This window comes from Chiloscyllium plagiosum, unplaced genomic scaffold, assembly GCF_037043375.1.
Source record: "Chiloscyllium plagiosum isolate Xiang-an unplaced genomic scaffold, Cpla_swu_hap1 HiC_scaffold_27, whole genome shotgun sequence".
NCBI lineage: Eukaryota > Metazoa > Chordata > Chondrichthyes > Orectolobiformes > Hemiscylliidae > Chiloscyllium > Chiloscyllium plagiosum.
The window spans coordinates 87,855,166-87,874,640 of record NW_028270165.1 but is presented as its reverse complement, the minus strand read 5'-3'; the positions used below and the strand labels follow the sequence as shown (position 1 = coordinate 87,874,640).

At 47.1% G+C, this 19,475-nt stretch overlaps 1 protein-coding gene across 3 annotated transcripts in view; it reads left to right on the top strand.

Moving 5' to 3' along the window:
* LOC122545194 (uncharacterized) overlaps nt 1–19,475 on the top strand; it is a 785,061-nt gene that overhangs the window by 43,813 nt on the left and 721,773 nt on the right. The window lies entirely within an intron of this gene.

Genomic DNA, 19,475 nt, shown 5'->3' with positions numbered 1-19,475 from the left:
ATCTCTCACGCAGACAAAAACAAACATTTCTTCTCGATTGGTATGGGTGCTGATATTCTAGTCCCAATGAATCAAGTGGCTATGTCAAAAGTCGATGTATCATTTGCTTTCAGATTTCTTTCCGTATGTCTTCCTGCAAAAAAAAACAAATTGCAAAATAAGTGATCATGGTCAGTACAGTTAAAGAAACATAACATTGGTGGCAATTCTTGTAGATTGCCAGATGCCTGATGATCACATATTATCCAGGACACAAACCTGAAAACCCTCATGCAGCCAGATAGCCCTAAGTGTATATGGAGAACTTCCTAAAGGAGCCAATAGGAGCTACAGTGACAGGTACTGATATTCCATGCTCCAAACAGCTCGTCTGTCATTGGCCAGCTGCCTGGAATCACACAAGACTATTGTTCAGGAATGTAATATTAAACAAATTTAGCTTAAATCTTTCATCTTTTCAAAAGATGAATTAGTTTTGGTTCCTTCATATGTAAATCCCAGAACTTTTTAAAAAGTTACATTCTCAAGATAGCTTTAACAATAGATGCCATCTCAGCTCAGATAATGCATTGAAAGTATGAGGTTAAAGTCTGTGACCCAATATTTCTAACCTACCCATGCCCATCATGATTTTATAATCCCCTATAAGGTCACCCCTCAGCCTCCAACGCTCCAGGGAAAACAGCCCCAGACTTTTCAGCCTCTCACTATAGCTCAAATCCTCCAACCTTGGTTACATCCTTGTAAATCTTTTCTGAATCCTTTCAAGTTTTACAACATTCTTCCAATAGGAAGGAGACCAGAATTGCATGCAATATTCAAAAAGTGGCCTAACCAACATCCTGTACAGCCGCAACACGACCTTCCAACTCCTATACTGAATGCTCTGACCAAAAATGGAAGGCATACCAAACATGTTCTTCACTATCTTATCTACCCGTTTCAAAGGGAGACTCCCTTCCTCTGGGCAACATCTGGGAACAAAGCAATGTCTCCCTCTTTCCATTCCTTATCCTGGGGAGGGGGGGGGGGGGGGGTTTGGACTCGCCCACACTGGGGAAACAGCATCAGTATTCACCCTATCCATACCACTCATGATTTTGTAACCTCTATAAAGGTCACCCCTCAACCTTTGATGCTTCAGAGAAAACCAGTCCCAGCCTATTCATCCTCTCTCTTTACCGCAAACCCTTCAACCCTGGCAACAGCCTTGTAAACTTTTTCTGAATCGTTTAAGTGTTAAATCCTTCCCAAAGCAGAGAGACTAGAGCTGAACATAGTATTCCAGAAATGGCCTCATCAATTTGGGATATCTGGTCGGTAAGGACGTGTTGGACTGAAAGGTCTGTTTCTGTGCAGTGGAGTTTTATGGCTCTATGGTAGGGACATAACCCATGTCTACATTCCCCCCTCCATCCTGCCACTTGTTGTGTGGTTCAAACCGTGGATCTCAGTTGGTCACCAGACTCTGACAATGTCCAAATACCTTGAGGCATTTCTCACATAAGCTACCAGGATTGTAGCCGCAGTAAGAAAATTTATTTTTTCCTAATTTTAATTATCCAACCTTCAGCACTGGAAGAGCTCTCTCTTTTACCCATGTAATCATCCTGACAGCCTCACTGGGAAGGGAGAAAGTGGAGCCAATCTTTACACGGGCAGATTTCGTCACAGACTCAGAGGCAAGGACTGCAGATACTAGAAAGTCAGTGTCAAAAAGTATGGCGCTGGAATTTGATGAAGGGCTTATGCTCGAAACATCAACTCTCCTGCCCCTCGGATGCTGCCTAACCTGCTGTACTTCTTATAGTGCCACACTTTCCAACTCAGATTTCTTCAAAGAGTCAAACATTTCAGGTATATACCTCCTGATGTCACTGCATGTTCCAAATCATTAAGAGACTCTAAATAGATGCTCAACTGACCAGTGAATGTGTGCTATCTTGAATACTAATACAAGTCACACCTACACAAAGAATTAAAAAACTCTCTACTCGGTGTGGCTGAAGAGGTGTCTCAGTCGATGGGACAACCGACTGAAGGCCTTCCCACACACTGAGCAAGTAAATGGCCTTTCTCCGGTGTGAACACACTGGTGTATCTGCAGGGCAGAGGAATCTGTGCTCCCTGCAGGTGGAGCAGGAGAACGGCTTCTCGCTGGTGTGAATGTGCTGGTGAGTTAGCAGGGAAGTCGAATGGGTGAAGTCCTTCCCATAAACTGAGCAAATGAATGACTTCTCCCCGGTGTGAACCCACTGGTGAGTCACCAGGGTGGATAGGTGAACGAATGCCTTCCCACGCACTGAGCAGGTGAATAGCCTCTCCCCGGTGTGACCACGATGATGGGAATCAAGCAGACACAGGAATTTGAATTCTTTCCTGCAATCCTCGCATTTCCACGGTTTCTCCATCACATGGAAGTCCTGATCTCTCTCCAGGTTTGACAATCAGTTGAAAGACCACTCACACGGAATGTGTTCTGTCTCTTGCCACTGCAAATGGGATGTTGCTATTTCAGGCTGTGTATCCGCTTAGAGCTCTTCCCACAGTCAGTTCACTGGGACACTCTCACTCAGGTCTGTGTGCCTCAGTCTCACTGATGATTGAAACCTTTCGAAGCAGACAGGGCAGCAGAGAAATAATAAATCCTGAGATTCAAAGGCTGATTATGATTGTCTTGTTTTGATATTTCAGCCTGCAATTCCTTCCCTTTCTCATACCCTGTAAAAGGAGATTACAGGAAGCATCACCATCTGCACAGGATAGAAATTCAAAACAGACAATTCTGGTTCCTGTGGAACCCTTGGTCTGAATATCATGCATAGGTTGAAGCATTTTATCCATATCTGCCCTGTCAAGATCCCACAGGATGTTTACAAAACCTTCGACCAAAATAATCCATTCAGCCCATTGAATCTGCTCCACCATTCATTACCATAATGTCTAATATTATAATCCACAAATCGACATTAATGCCTTATTATTGATTAAAATTCTGCCCACCATCTGCCTTGACTATACTTAGTGATAGAGCTTCAATAGCCCTGTCAGTCATTACCCTCAGAGAAGATATCCACCTTATCTCCATCATAAATATGCAAACACTTAAGATTAGAGACTATTCCTTCTGGTCTGAGACTCTCCCACAAATGAACACTACCTTTTTGGCAACTAACCTTTCAGGCCCACTAAGATTCTGATATTTATTCATTAAGAATCTCCTCTAATTTTTCCAAACTCAAATGAATGTGTAACTAAGCTACTCAACCTTGCATCATTAGCAAACACGTCAATTCCCGGGATTAATTTTGTGAACGTTCTCTCACCAGCATCCAATGTTTCTGTCATCTCCTCTACTTTGAGGGACCAGAAGTACAAAACACGCAAGTTATGGCATAATAAAAGCACGATAAATAATAGACATTTTTCTAGCAGCAATTCAAAGTTATGCAAAAATTTCAGATAGAAAAAGAGTCCAATCATATAGTGTTAAGGAGTCTGATGGCTTGGGGGAAGAAACTGTTGCACAGTCTGGTCGTGAGAGACTGAATTGGGAGGTGGGTGGGGGCTTGGAGTTCCTCGCTGCCACATCATTTTGTGCCTCAAACTATGCATAAAATGTTGTTCAACTCATCCAGCAGTGGGGAGGCACCACCAGCACAACCAGGCAATGCTGTTCGGTGGTTAGTGATGGCTTGGATGCCCTTCCACACGCTCAGTTTATCACTGCTGTCCTGAAAGTGGCTGTGTATTTTCTGTGTATGCACATTTTGACTCTTTGATGCCCGGGTCAGGTTGGCCCTCACTGTTGTTAGGCCCGCCTTATCATCTGCTATGAAGGTAGAATCACAGGTCCTCAGCATTGCACACACCTTTACAGTCATTCATAGCTTCTGGTTGGGGCAAGTAGTGATGGTCTTGGACACAATGACACCGTCAATACACTTGCTAATGTAGGAAATCACCGACATCATGTACTCCTCTAAATTGATGGAATCGCTATCATTTGTCGTCTCCCTGAACACCCACCAGTCAGTGCGCTCAAAACTGTCTTGAAGAGCAGAAATGGCTCCACCTGGCCAGGTTTTCACCTGCTTCAGAACCGGTCTGACACGCCTGTATACTGGGATTAGCATAACAGAGATGTGGTCTGAGGAGCTGAGGTAGGGCAGGGATATCAGTTTAACCCCAGAACGAGAAAAGAAATTGAAAAGGATGGGAAGGGTGTAGAAAGAAAGTGCCATAATCACGGATGCTGGACAGAGTAAGGAAGTTGCAGTCTGGGGTGAAGCTCTATCTTCATTCAGACAAGTAGTAGCAGCTTCCCGAGCTCATTTAGACAATAGGTGAGCTCTGATTGGCAGGAGGACCAGACTCCTTTCGGGTCCTCCAGGGTTTGCAAATGGTCAGTCGCCAAGTATGGTTCATTCTTTGTGCGACGTACGGGCCGTTGGCCAAAAGGACTTGGAACACAGCGACATCACCGGTCGGCGCTGCGATTTCTATTGGCTCCTTCACGACGCCCCGCCCTCCATCGTGAACGTCACAACGCGGGACGAGGCCAGTTTCAGAGGGAAACTCCCTCCCTCTGGGTAACATCTGGGAGCAAATCAATGTCTCCCCTTTCCATTCCTCATCCTGGGTTGGAAATGGGGAGTGAGAGGGGGAGGAGTAAAACCATTCAGTTATAGCAGCTGGAAAAAGAGGAAGTGAATCAAATGGAAAGGGTTTCAGATTCTCTCTGTCTCTCAAGGCTTTCAGGTCCGCAAGGCATTTATCAGGACTGGAACTTGAGAAGGGACAGAGATCTATCTAGTGTTATTTAATGGTTATATATTCAATATGCTAGTCTCCGAGATTCAAATACAATTATATGTTGTATTTTTGTCCTTTAGCTATGTCATATACTTCCAATAGAATTATTGAATGGAACAGTAAGTGACCATTGGACAGAGACCTCCCAATTCATATACTCAATGCTCTGATCAATATAGGGCTACTTTCTCTGGAGTGTCAGAGGGTGAGGGGTGACATTATACAGGTTTATAAAATCATGAGGAGCATGGATGGGGGAAATAGACAAGGTTTTTTTTCCTGGAGTGGGGGAGTCCAGAACTAGCAGGCATAAGGTTACGGTGAGAAAAGGGACCTAAGGGACAACTTTTTCACGCAGAGGGTGGCATGTGTCTGGAATGCGCTATTAAAGGAAGTGGTGGAGGCTGCTACAGTGACAACATTCAAAAAGGCATCTGGGTGGGTATATGAATAGGAAGGGTTTGAGGGATATGGGCCAAGTGCTGGCAAATGGGACTAGTTTAGGTTTGGATGTCTAGTCAGCATGGACAATTTGGAATGAATGGTCTGTTTCCATATGTACATCTCCATGATTCTAAGACTCTATGACTCTCCCTAGAGCTCAAACCCTCCAAGCCTGGCAACATCCTTGTACATCTTTTCTGAGCCCTTTCAACTTTAACATCCTTCTGATAGCAAGAAGGCCAGAATTGAACACAATATTTCAGAAGTGGCCTCACCAATTTGGGATAACTGGTCAGCATGGATGAGTTGGACGGAAAGGTTTGTTTCCATGCGGTCAGGTTCTATGACTCTATGGTAGGGATATAACCCATGTCTGCATACCCTTCTCCATCCTGCCATTTTTGGTGTGGCTCAGACTCTGGGAACATCAGTGGGTCACACAGACCATGACAATTTCAAAAATACCTCCAAAAGCCACCAGAATTGTAAGACATTATCAGAAACTCTCATTTTTCCAATTTGTCCAACCTTCAGTACTGGACAAGCATTCTCTGTTTCCCATGTCATCGTCCTGACAGCCTCCTGGGGAAGGGACAAACTGAAGCCAATCTTTCCATGGGATAGGCTTTTTCACAGAATAAAACATGACAGGTATACATCTCTCGACTCCACTGCATGTTCCAAATCAGTAAGTGTGTCTTAATAGGTGCTCAACTGACCAGTGAATGTAAGCGCTCTTGAGTACTAATAGTCGAGAGTGCGTTGCTGGAAAAGGACATCAGGTCAGGCAGCATCCCAGGAGCAGGAGAATCGATGTTTTGGGCATAAGCCCTTCATCAGGATCGATGTCCAGGCAGAAGCCCTTCATCAAAATCAGCTATTCCTCCGAACTGCCTATGGAACCATCTGATCTCACATGGACTCTGGACCACATTCAGCCCAACACAGTTTGAACCTGGACAGGATACCCAGTACACACTACAAATTCGAAACCTTCAGCAACAATTCTCTTTCTGGATCCTCTGCTCCATGCTATCAGCCATGCACCGCCACCTACTCTACCTGCAGTCAGTCCTGCCTCAGCAATACTACCCTTTCTCTTGAATACTAATACAAATCACACCCACAAAGAATCCAAACGTGCTCTACTTGACTGGATTGGTGTCTGAGCAGATGGGATGACTGACTAAATCCCTTTCCGCACACGGAGCAGGTGAAAGGACTTTCCCCAGTTTGAAACCGGTGGTGTCTCTGCAGCTGGAATAATCTGTGAATCCCTTACCATACACAGACCAGGAGAACGGTCTATCCTCAGTGTGGATGCGCCTGTGCGCCAGCAGGATGGCTAAACCCTTTCCCGCAGACGAAGCAGGTGAACAGCCTCTCCCTGGTGTGAATGTGCCGGTTTGTCTGCAGGTCAGAGGAGTTAATGGATCCCTTCCCACACTCGGACCAAGTGAATGACCTCTCCCCGGTGTGAACCAGCTGGTGGGTCACCAGGGTGGATAAATGAAAAAACGCCTTCCTGCACATGGAGCAGGAGAACAGTCTCTCCCTGGTGTGAACCCGAAGGTGCATAAGCAGGGCAGACAAATTAATGAATACCTTCATGCAGACAGAGCAGGAGGATGGTCTCTTCCCTCGTATGGACCTATTGGTGGATCAGCAAGGCAAATGACTGGGTGAATCCGTTCATGCACTTAGAGCAAGCGAACGGCCTCTCTCTGGTGTGAGCTGGCTGGTGGGTCACCAGGGTGATAAATAAATGAACTCCTTCCCACACAAAGGAGATGAAAGACCTCTTCCCCGTGAAACTCTGCCGGTGGATCACTATCTTAGATAAATGAATTAAGCCCTTGCTGCACATGGAGCAGGCGAACGGCCGCTCCCCGGTGTGACCGTGGCAATGATGTTCAAGCAAAGATGGAATTTTGAATTCCTTCCCACAGTCCTCACATTTCCACGGTTTCACTATGATGTGGGAATCCATGTCTCTGTCCAGCTTCAACAACTGTTTGAAGGATCACTCACACATGGAACGTGTTAAATCTCTTGCCACTGCCATTCATCAGGCTTACTTTCCAATTAAGAAGATCATGCATGTCCTGCTGTGGCCTTAACTTCATTTGCTACCTGTACTCAATTACTTTTCATTCCCTGTCTCTCAAAATTCAGTTTAATTCAGCCTTGAATACATTCAAAGAGCCAGTCTCTATTACTCTCTGTGTGGGAGCATTGCAATAAAGAAGACAGAATAAATTCCTCATTCTGCCTGATATGGGAAAGCCCTTATTTATAATCTGCGTCATCGAGTTCTAGATTCTCTGACAAGGAAGTATTTTATCGGCATCTATCCTGACATGTCCCCCCCCCCCCCCCACCCCCCACCCCCTCAGAAAGTGCCGTACTCTCATGTTGGACAATGGAAGGAAGTTGCAGTCTGGAGTGAAGCTCTATCTTCATTCAATTTCAGTGTAAAACTCCCTCCTCTAGGCAACATCGAGGAGCAAAGCAATGTCTCCCCTTTTCCATTCTTCATCTTGGGAGGGAGAGATGGGGGAAAACTGTTCACTTATGGCAACTGCAGTGAACCCAGGGAGGGACAAGGTGCTCAGATGCTCTCTGTCCCTCTTAAATGTATTTTCACTTTTTTTCTTAATTTAATACATTCATTTGAATACAATTTGCATTCTAAAAATGGATTGCTTCTTTCCTCAGGTACACAATTAAAAGTGTAGTTTCTCATGGAACTGAGCAGCATTTAAGGGATTAGCACATTGATATAAAAATACATATGTGTTGCTTCATTTTGTGTATATCTAATATTATTCACTGTTGTAAAACTTTCATGGCTAATATGTTTCACCTTCTAATAACATTCTATATTTCTTGTCATCTTTTTCACTTATTAGGATAGAAGGAAGTCATTCAGCAACTTAAATGGCTTTCTTTTCTCAAGTAGCCTTGATATTTCATTTTTATGTCCTTGATTCAGCTCCATTTGCAGCATCTTTGACAGCATCTTGTTCCAGGTCATTGTGTATGGAGGAAAGCTTCACTTAGGTGATTCTTAAGGCTGGCTGCATGATAGTTTTCAGGTTTTGGTGTCCTGGATAACATGTGATCAGAAGGCATCGGGCAGTTTGCAAGAATTTGGTGTCTATGCTATTTTCATTTAACTGTACACTTACTTTGTTAATTTTTCTGAAGGATATCAAGTGGAAGACATGCAGAAATAAATCTGAAATCAAGTGTAATATCAACTTCTGACAGAGCCATTTGATTTATTAGAACTTGAATATCAGCAGTCATTTAAATCAAGAATAAATGTTTGTTTCTGTGTGCTTCAGAGATCTTGGACACTGGTGTGGCAGGAAGAACATAGCAGAATAGATACCCAAGTGAGGGAGATTCAGGGCATTGACTGAAAAGCGCTTTACCAAATTACTCAGCTTGGGGTATCAACATCACACCACTAGAGACTGTGTGCCTGTTCTGTTTGCTATTGCAGCTGGCCGGCAAACCCAGAACAACGCCAGAAGAACCCAAGCTCAAACATGAAAAACAAACTATGGAAATGTGGGGACGCTAGGAAAGGATTCCCTTCCCTTTCGGCACTTGAAATCCACAGATGCTTTCACAACGGGGAGTGGCCTTTCACCTGCTCTGTGTGCGGGTAGAGATTCATTGATTCTTCCACCCAACTGACGCACCAGGGGGTTCATACCAGAGAGAGGCTGTTCACCTGCCCCGAGTGCGGGAAAGGCTTCAGTCAGATGTGCAACCTGTGAACACTCCAGCGGGTCCACTCGGGGGGAGAGGACATTCACAGCCCTGCGTGTAGGAGGTGGTTTGCTCAGTTAGCTGCTCTGCTGATCCACCAGCAAGTCCACACTAAGGACAAGCCATTCACTTGCTTTCAGTGTGGGAAAGAGTTCATTGACTCCTCCTACCTGCGCAAGCACTGGTGAGTTCATGTGCCATCACGAAGGGATTGAAGTAGCGACAGTCTCGTGCTATTATTGGCTGGATGATTAACCCAGTTCTGGGGACTCCCGGGTTCGAATCCCGCCGTGGCACATGGTGGAATTTTAATCCGGTCAGAGGTCTGAAGCTTAGAATCTAACGATGAAATCACTTTCGGGGGGGAGGCCATCTGATTCACTAATGTCTTTTATCGGGAAGGTAAATGTCATCCTTTACCTGGTCTGCCCCACACATGACTCCAGACCCGCAGCAGTGAGTATGACTTTTGACAGTACTCGCTCCCGCCGGGCAAGAAATGCTGGTCTAACCAGTGACGCCCTAATCCCACAGAGTTATGGGGTTGTGCAGCACTGAAACAGATCCTTCGGTCCAACTCGTCCGTACTGACCAGATATCCTAACCCAATCAAGTCCCATTTGCGAGAATTTGGCCGCGGAAAATTTCCAAAGGACTTATGACGCATGCTCCTCGGCGTCAGCAAGCACTGCGCATGTGCATTTATGTCGGCAATGTATTGCGCATGCGCATATCTCTCCGTGGAAGCGCCGCGCGACTAATTTTTACGGACCAATGGAGAACCCTGGAGGACCGGAAGGAGTCTGGTCCTCCTTCCAATTAGAGCCCCGCTATTGTCAAAATGTGGAAGTTGGACTATGAGATTCTGAGGGTAAAAACAATGACTACAGTTGCTGGAAACCAGATTTTGGATCAGTGGTGTTGGAAGAGCACAGCAATTCAGGCAGCATCTGAGGAGCAGTAAAATCGACTTTTCGGGCAAAAGCCCTTCGTCAGGAATAAAGGCAGAGAGCCTGAAGCGTGGAGAGATAAGCCAGAGGAGGGTGGGGGTGGGGAGAAAGTAGCATAGAGTACAATAGGTGAGTGGGGGAGGGGATGAAGGTGATAGGTCGGAGGCGGGGGAGGAGGGTGGAGTGGATAAGTGGAAAAGAAAATAGGCAGGTAGGACAAGTCATGGGGACAGTGCTGAGCTGGAAGTTTGGAACTCGGGTGAGGTGGGGGAAGGGGAAATGAGGAAACTGTTGAAGTCCACATTGATGCCCTGGGATTGAAGTGTTCTGAGGCGGAAGATGAGGCGTTCTTCCTCCAGGCGTCTGGTGATGAGGGAGCAGTGGTGAAGGAGGCCCAGGACCTCCATGTCCTTGGCAGAGTGGGAGGGAGAGTTGAAATGTTGGGCCACAGGGCGGTGTGGTTGATTGGTGCGGGTGTCCCGGAGATGTTCCCTAAAGTGCTCTGCTAGGAGGCGTCCAGTCTCCCCAATGTAGAGGAGACCACATTGGGAGCAACGGATGCAATAAATGATATTAGTGGATGTGCAGGTAAAACTTTGATGGATGTGGAAGGCTCCTTTAGGTCCTTGGATGGAGGTGAGGGAGGAGGTGTGGGTGTAGGTTTTGCAATTCCTGCGGTGGCAGGGGAAGGTACCAGGATGGGAGGGTGGGTTGTAGGGGAGCGCGGACCTGACCAGGTAGTCACGGAGGGAACGGTCTTTGCAGAAAGGGGTGGGGAGGGAAGTATATCCCTGGTGGTGGGGTCTTTTTGGACGTGGTGGAAATGTCGGTGGATGATTTGGTTTATGCAAAGGTTGGTAGGGTGGAAGGTGAGCACCAGGGGCGTTCTGTCCTTGTTACGGTTGGAGGGGTGGGGTCTGAGGGCAGAGGTGCGGGATTTGGACGAGATGTGTTGGAGGGCATCTTTAACCACGTGGGAAGGGAAATTGCGGTCTCTAAAGAAGGAGGCCATCTGGTGTGCCTGGTTCTACCTCTTTCCCAAGATCTACAAGCCTGACCACCCTGGCCAACCCATTGTCTCAGCATGCTCCTGCCCCACTGAACTCATCTCTACCTACCTCAACACTGTCCTATCCCCCCTAGTCCAAGAACTCCCCACAAACGTTCGAGATACCACCCACGCCCTCCACCTCCTCCAAGACTTCCATTTCCCAGGCCCCCAACGCCTTATCTTCACCATGGATATCCAATCCCTCTACACCTTCATCTGCCATGACCAGGGCCTCCAAGCCTTCCGTTTTTTCCTCTCCCGACGTCCCCAACAGTACCATTCCACCGACACTCTTATTCGTTTGGCCGAACTGGTCCTCACCCTTAACAATTTCTCCTTCGAATCCTCCCACTTCCTCCAGACCAAAGGGGTAGCCATAGGCACACGTATGCGCCCCAGCTATGCCTGTCTCTTTGTTGGCTACATAGAACAGTCAATCTTCTGTAATTACACCGGCACCACTCCCCACCTCTTCTTCTGCTACATTGAAGACTGCATTGGCACCACCTCATGCTCCCGCGAGGAAGTTGAGCAATTCATCAACTTCACCAACACATTCGACCCTGACCTTAAATGTACCTGGATCATCTCTGACACCTCCCTCCCCGGGCCTCTCCATCTCCATTAATGACGACCGACTTGACACTGACATTTTTTACAAACCCGCCGACTCCCACAGCTACCTGGATTACACCTCTTCCCACCCTACCTCTTGCAAAAATGGCATCCAGTATTCCCAAATCCTCCACCTCCGCCATATCTGCTCCCAGGAGGACCAGTTCCACCACAGAACCACACCAGATGGCCTCCTTCTTTAGAGATCGCAATTTCCCTTCCCACATGGTTAAAGATGCCCTCCAACGCAACTCGTCCACATCCCGCACCTCTGCCCTCAGACCCCACCCCTCCAACCATAACAAGGACAGAACGCCCCTGGTCCTCACCTTCCACCCTACCAACCTTCGCATAAACCAAATCATCCACCGACATTTCCCCACCTCCAAAAAGACCTCACCACCAGGGATATATTTCCCTCCCCACCCCTTTCCGCCTTCCGCAAAGACCGTTCCCTCCGTGACTACCTGGTCAGGTCCACACCCCCCTACGACCCACCCTCACATCCTGGCACCTTCCCCTGCCACCGCAGGAACTGCAAAACCGACGCCCACACCTCCATCCAAGGATCTAAAGGAGCCTTCCACATCCATCGAAGTTTTACCTGCACATCCACTAATATCATTTATTGCATCTGTTGCTCCCAATGCGGTCTCCTCTACAAGGGGAGACTGGACGCCTCCTAGCAGAGCGCTTTAGGGAACATCTCCGGGACACCCGCACCAATCAACCACACCGCCCTGTGGCCCAACATTTCAACTCCCCCTCACACTCTGCCGAGGACATGGAGATCTTGGGCCTCCTTCACCGCTGTACGCCTGGAGGAAGAACGCCTCATCTTCCACCTTAGAACACTTCAACCCCAAGGCATCAATGTGGACTTCAACAGTTTCCTCATTTTCCCTTTCCCCATCTCACCCGAGTTCCAAACTTCCAGCTCAGCACTGTCCCTATGACTTGTCCTACCTGCCTATCTTCTTTTACCACCTATCCACTCCACCCACCTCCCCGCCTCCGACCAATCACCTTCATCCCCTTCCCCACTCACCTATTGTACTCTATGCTACTTTCTCCCCATCCCCACCCTCCTCTAGCTTATCTCTCCACGCTTCAGGCTCTCTGCCTTTATTCCTGATGAAGGGCTTTTGCCTGGAACGTCGATTTTGCTGCTTCTCGGATGCTGCCTGAAATGCTGTGCTCTTCCAGCACCACTAATCCAAAATTACGAGATTCTGAACTTGTTGGTGTTGCTTCTATTTCTGAATGAAGATTGAGCTTTACCCCAGACTGCAACTTCCTTCCTCTATCGAACATCTATGAGTACAGCACTCTCTTTTCTCACCACTTTTTATACTTTTTTTCATTCTGGGCTTTAGTTGTTTATTTGCAGCAACTGCATGGAAAGGTAGTGAATCCAGGGAGGGGGCAGACTCTGGAAAATTTGGTACAAGTCAGTGTCTCAATCGGCAAACACGTGCCAAATGCTGTACCACAATGAGAAGTTATACCCTTTGCATTGAAAAAAGGATAGAAAGTGAGGGAAGAGAGGAGTGGGAGTTGTATTTTTGATAAGGTATAGTATTCCTGCTGTAGTCTGGAAGGATATTCCTGGGAGTACATCCAGGAAGGTGATTTGGGTGAAGCCTGGAGATAAAAAAGGTATGATCACATTGGGATTGTATTATAGACCATGGAATAGTCAGCAGGAACTGCAAGAAGTATCTGCAAGAATAATAGGGCGGCTATGGTAGGGAATTTTAACTTTCCAAACATAGACTGGGACTGCTTTGTGTGAAAGGTTTAGATGGAGCGAGTATTGTTACAAAGGAATTTAAGGGGCAACTTTTTCACGCAGAAGGTGGTGCATGCAAGGAAAGAGATGGCAGAGGAAGTGGTGGATGCTGGTCCAATTACATTTAAAAGACATCTGGATGGGTCTGTGAATAGGAAGGGTTGATAGGGATGTGGGCCCAATGCTGACCAAATGGGGTTAGATTAGATTAGATATCTGGTTGGCACGGACAAGCTGGACTGAAGGGGCTGTTTCTGTGCTCTGACTCTGGCTTGCCATTAACATTTGCCATATGTAGGTGTCAATACCTTGAGGTCTCATTCCAACCACCACCACCCCCCCCCCCCCCCCCCCCCCCCTCCACACACACACCTCCCTATCCCAGATTGACAGTGATGAATATTGTGGTGTCTTAGAGTATTTGAAAATCTGAAGACGGAAGTTTCAAAATAAACAGATGAAGGGCTTATGCCTGAAACATTGGCTCTCCTGCTCCTTGGATGCTGTGTGACCTGCTGAGTTTCTCCAGCACCGCCACTCTTCGACTCTGACTCTCCAGCGTCTGCAGTCCTTACTTTCACATCAATGTCTGACAGTCACTTAATGCATCGGGATCACAACAATTTTCGAATGTGATTCTGTGAGAAGGAGCAAAGTTTTTTGGTTCTTGTTTCAGTACATTTTCAGCATTTATGGGACTGGATGAGAGACCCTACTGTTGCAGCACACTGAGTGTGGAGTCTGAAACAAGTTATACGGCCTGGGAAGAGGAATCATGGTGGTGAGGGGGCTGTACACACCTTTTGTGTATGGCTGAATCTTTTGCCACGGAGAAATATGAGGAATCCCGCCCCATGGAGAAACCATGGAAGTGTGGTGACTGTGGGAAAGGCTTCCGTGTCCCATCTGCCCTGGAGACTCATCGACACAGTCACACCGGGGAGAGGCCCTTCAGCTGCCTGGAGAGCGGGAATGGCTTCACCCGCTTCTGCAACCTACTGGTCCACTGGCGGGTCCACACTGGGGAGAAGCCATTCAGCTGCCCTGAGTGCGGGAAGAGGTTCACTAGCTCCTCCCACCTGCTGACCCACCAGCGGATCCATATCGGTGAGAGGCCATTCCCCTGCCCCGAGTGCAGGAAGGCCTTCAGTGAACCCTCATAAAGCATAGGCAGGTCCACACAGGGGAGAGGCCCTTCAGCTGCCCCGAGTGCGAGAAGGCCTTCAGCCATTCCTCCGACTTGCTGGCCCACCGGCGAATTCACACGGGCGAGAGGCCATTTGCCTGCCCAGGGTGTGGGTGGAGGTTCACGGTGTCCTGCAACTTGCGGGCGCACCAGCGTTCTCAACAATTGGATTCCGCCGGTGATCCTGCTGTGGGTCACCCCCAGGACTGAACCTCCTGCCTGTTCTGACAGTGGGTGCGGTGGTACAGTCAGTGGGCTTTTTTTTTTCGTTTTGTGCTGGACTGCATTCCCACCCCCCCCCCACCCGTTGGATTTTGGAATCCAAAGTCGGCAAGCAGTAGGCTGGGAAAACACAGCAAGCCAGACAGCACCAGAAGATGGAGGAATGAGCATTAGCCCTTCTTCTACCAAAACGTTGACCTCTCTATAAGACATGATTTACCAGGATGTTGCTGGGGGTTGGAGGATTTGAGCTGCAGGGAGAGGCTGAATAGACTGGGGCTGTTTTCCCTGGAGTGTCGGACGTGGAGGGGTGACCTTATAAAGGATTACAAAATTATGAGGGGCATGGATAGGGTAAATAGACAATGTCTTTTCCCTGGAGGTGGGGAAGGAGCAGTGCTCCAAAAGCTTGTGTCTTCAGATAAACCTGTTAGACTCTCACCTGATGACATGTGACTTCTGACCTTGATCCAGCCCGATCCAACACCAGCACCTCTGCATCAGCGTTGACGAATGAGATCGGATTTTATTTGGCATGATTTAGTGAGATGCTCATCTGGAAACTCAACTGTCAGAGCAACAAAGAGACACGAGTCATAGAGTCTGACAGCACAGTGACAGGCCCTTTAGCCCAAACTGGTCCACGCCAACCAAAACGTCCATCAACACGAATCCCATTTCCCTACTCTTGGCCCATACCCTTCTAAACCTTTCCTATCCATGTATTTGTCCAAATTCCTTTTAAATGTAGTTAATATACCCGCCTCAACCACTTTCACTGGCAGCTCATTCCATATGCACACCACACTGCGTTTAAAAAAAAAGTTACCCCTCAGGTTACCTGTTATTCTTTCCCCTCTAACCATAACCTGATGTCCTCTAGTCCTCGTTTCTCAACTCCAGGAAAAAGACTGAGTGCATTCACACTATCCATGCCTCTCATGATCTTGGACACTTGTATAAGGTTCCCCCCTCAGTCTCCTATGCTCTAAAGAAGGAAGTCCTAACTTGTCAAACCTCGCCCTATAACTCAAACCCTTGAGTCCTAGCAATATCCTTGTAAATTTCTTCTGCAATCTTTCCAGTTTAATACCATCCTTGTTATAGTAAGGTGACCAAAACTGAACACAATACTCCAAGTGTGGCCTCATCGATGTCTTTGATAACTGCAACGTAGCTTCCCAACTGTTATACTCAGTGCCCTGACTGATGAAGGCCAGTATGCCAAAAGTCTTCTTCACTGTCCTGTCTACCTATGTTGTCAGAAATATAGGACTTGCTCCAAACTGTATTCACAATCCAACTGATGGGACAGGAAACTGCTTCCTTTCTTGAGACTAGTCTCCCAGTGGGAACTTGCTGGCTGACTGTCTGATGTACAGAACCTTACAGTGCTCCATTGCCCTCAGTTATCTGGAAGAGGTCCACACGCAAGCGCCCAAGGTGATGCTCGAAACCTTTATCATCTCTTTGGGATTAATCACCATTCGATGCTCTTTAATCATACAGTACGGAAACAGTATGACTCCAACCAGTCCATGATGCCCCATTAAACTAGTACCACCTACTTGCTCCAGGCCTGTATCCAGTAGTAATAGTCAGAGATGCACAGCACAGAAACAAATCCTTCAATCCAACTTGTCCATGCTGATCAGATATGCTAACCCCATTTTGTCTCAGTGTATTTTGAGATTTGTAGCTCGGGTTGAGGTTCTGGATGTAGGTTTGCTCACTGAGCTGCGAGGTTCATTTCCAGACGTTTCGTCACCCTACTAGGTAACATCTTCAGTGGGACTCATGTACATTGCTTCACCTGAGGCCCAGTGACGATGTTACCTAGTAGGGTGACGAAATTTAGATTAGATTAGATTACATTAGATTACATTACAGTGTGGAAACAGGCCCTTCAGCCCAACAAGTCCACACCGACCCGCTGAAGCACAACCCACCCATACCCTCTACATTTACCCCTTACCTAACACTACGGGCAATTTAGCATGGCCAATTCACCTGACCTGCACATCTTTGGACTGTGGGAGGAAACCGGAGCACCCGGAGGAAACCCACGCAGACACGGGGAGAATGTGCAAACTCCACACTGTCAGTCGCCTGAGGCAGGAATTGAACCCGGGTCTCTGGTGCTGTGAGGCAGCAGTGCTAACCACTGTGCCACCGTGCCGCCCATTTCTGGAAATGAACCTCCCAGCTCAGCGAGCAAACCTACATCCAGCTCATTTTGACCCATTTACATAGAACATAGAAAAATACAGCGCAGTACAGGCCCTTTGGCCCTCGATGTTGCGCCGATCCAAGCCCACCTAACCTACACTAGCCCACTATCCTCCATATGCCTATCCAATGCCCGTTTAAATGCCCATAAAGAGGGAGAGTCCACCACTGCTACTGGCAGGGCATTCCATGAACTCACGACTCGTTGAGTAAAGAATCTACCCCTAACATCTGTCCTATACCTACCACCCCTTAATTTAAAGCTATGCCCCTCGTAGTAGCTGACTCCATACTTGGAAAAGGTTCTCATGGTCAACCCTATGTAAACCCCTAATCATCTTGTACACCTCTATCAAGTCACCTCTAAACCTTCTTTTCTCCAATGAAAACAGCCCCAAGTGCCTCAGCCTTTCCTCATACGATCTTCCTACCATACCAGGCAACATCCTGGTAAACCTCCTCTACACCCGTTCCAGTGTCTCTACATCCTTCCTATAGTATGGTGACCAAAACTGCACACAATACTCCAGATGCGGCCGCACCAGAGTCTTTATATCTCTCTAAACTCTTTATATACTTACACACATGAGGATGCCTTTTACATGTTGACATTGTACCAGCCCTTCACCGCTTTCATTGGCAGCTCATTCTGTACACACATCACCCTCTGTGAAAAGGTTGCTCCTCAGGTCCCTTTCGCCTCTCACTTAAAACCTGTTCCCTCTTTTTCTGGACTCCCCCAAACCCAAGAAATGTCCTTGACTTTTTACCCTATCCATGTCCTTCATGGTTTTATAAACCTCTATAAGGCAAACCCTCAGCTGCTGACACCCCAGGGTAAACAACCTCAGCCTATTCAGCCTCTCCCTTTCCCTCCAAACCTTTGCTATTCACGTACTTATCCAAATGTTGTAATTGTACCCATGTCCACCACTTCTGTGTAAAAAAATTGCCCCATGTCTGTTTTTCAATCTCTCTTGTCTCTGTGAGAAACTTACCACTTTGAGATCCCTTTTAAACTTTTCTCCTTTCACCCTAAAACTGCGCCTTCTCGTTCTAAACTCTCCCACCTTGAGGAAACGACCTTGCCTATTTACGCTATCAACGCCCTTTGTGGATTTTATAAACCTCTATAAGCTTAGCCCTCAGCAACCAATGCTCCAGGGAAAATAATCCCAGCCTATTCAGCCTCTTCCTCCCTCAAACACTCCAACACTGGCAACATCATTGCAAATGTTTTTTGAACCCTTTCAAGTTTCACAACTTGTTACAAACATGTCGACTTTACTCGTCTGATGCGGGAGAACTTTCTGCACAATGTGGTCTGTCTGAAAGCACACTCCCCTGTGCTACAACAGAGCTACAGTGACTCTCAAAATCCTGACAAACTCAGTTATCAGTCAAAGATTCATTCAGAGAAGCCTCTCAATCACATCTGTAAATGGAGAAAGTGTGTTTAATAATGAGTTGTGAATAAAGGCTGCATTAATCTTTTATTGTGAGTTTTACTCCTCCATTCAAAACATATCTTACAAATCTGGTCACAAGTAGCGTATGCCATTCGTTTTAAGATGAGGTGAACTTAAGAGGCATTGTTTACAATTGAGAGCTCCTTGACACACAAAGAGCTGAAATCATCTCTGCGCCACTATTATCAAATTGGAATTAAGGCTGGATCGGCTGGGATGTTTTTCTGCCAGAGCAGAGAAGGTTGAGAGGCGATGTTTATAAAACCACGAGGTGAATAGATAGGGTTAATGATAGTTGCCTCTTCCCAAGGATGGAGGATTTCAAGATCAGGGGACACATTTTTACAGTGAGAGGAGAGAGAGTTTGAAAAACAGACATGAGGCAAATTTTTTACACAAAGGTGGTTCGTGTGTGGCATGAACTTCCAGAGGAAGTGTTGGAGGCTGGTACAATTACAACATTTTAAAAGTATCTGGATGGGTTTATGAGCCAAATGCTGACACATGAGACGAGATTAATTTTGGATTTCTGGTCAGTATAGACGAGTTGGACTGAGGGGTCTGTTTCCCTGCTGAGTATGTCTCCGCCTCTATAACAAGACACATAAGGCCCTCGGGTTCACACACAAATAAACTGTCAGTAACATTGAGTCTCGGAGTTAGGTTGAGTCAATGTGGTAATTTTTGTGGCATACAAATGTACCTCAGGGAGACACACCCTCAGAGGAAAGGGGCGGAGACACGCCGCGATTGCGAACCTCTCCACCAATCACAAAACTTGCAGTCGGTGCGGCATGTAAGGGGCGTGTCTCCGAAAGTCGGCCGCCATTGGTCAGGTGAAGTAAGGTGCGCTCTGATTGGAGGGAGCGCGGAGACGGAAAGAAGAAGAAAAACAAAGATGGCGGCGCAAGGCTGCGGT